Genomic DNA, 903 nt, shown 5'->3' with positions numbered 1-903 from the left:
AAATGGAACAAAATCAGCACACAGATTTCGGTCCATTTTAACAAAATAACATCACACAAGTAGATAGAAACCAAATACGGCCTTTCTTTACATAGTTTAGTTTTCATCCTGGGAACACAGAGTGAAGATGTCACTGATGACCTGAGGGGTCTACATGTTCATGCCTTAGCAGAAATAAATTTAGGCCCCAGACCGTTCAGTGCCTTATAGGCCATACACAAGATTTAAATGTTATCCGTTGACAAACAGGTAATAGCTGCCGTAAATAGCTACTGGCATAATGTGATTTATTTTTCTTTTATTGGTATTTTGGATGAGATGCAGCTGCATGTTTGTGTTTTTTACAAGCACCACTAAATATCAGTGCTCTGTTTTGTTGGAAGACTCTTAATTCTAAAGAGAAATTAAAAAAACATCTGAAGTTTGGCATTGCTTTTAGTATTTTTATGTGGTTTGTGAAACTTAAATTTGAATCCAAATGAGACTTTCAGTTTTTTTCCTGACAGCACTGAAGGAAATCCTCTGCCATAAGACATAAGATGTTTTTATTTGTCATTATATTCCTAGGACATAGCAAAATTGCAATGGTACCCTGAGTATTAAACAAACAAGCAAACAAATAAATAAGTAAATAAATAACAAAAACATATAAATATCTGTTGCTAAGGTCCATGAACTTAGTGTCAAAAATACAATTTAAAAAGTGCCTCAATTGGTCTTGGGCCATAATGAGACAAGGCAACATGGAGCTGTGTTTCATCAGTGTGATGAATGCCATGTCCTGTAATGACACCGCCTAGTGGCAGCACACAAAGATTATAAAATTAAAAATAAATAACAAAGAACTACGCAAAATACTCTCTCTCTCTCTCTCTCTCTCTCTCTCTATATATATATATATAT

The sequence above is a fragment of the Poecilia reticulata genome, linkage group LG5 (genome assembly GCF_000633615.1).
Source record: "Poecilia reticulata strain Guanapo linkage group LG5, Guppy_female_1.0+MT, whole genome shotgun sequence".
Classification (NCBI taxonomy): Eukaryota; Metazoa; Chordata; class Actinopteri; order Cyprinodontiformes; family Poeciliidae; genus Poecilia; species Poecilia reticulata.
The sequence above is the reverse complement of the archived record's forward strand: the minus strand, read 5'-3'. Positions refer to the sequence as shown.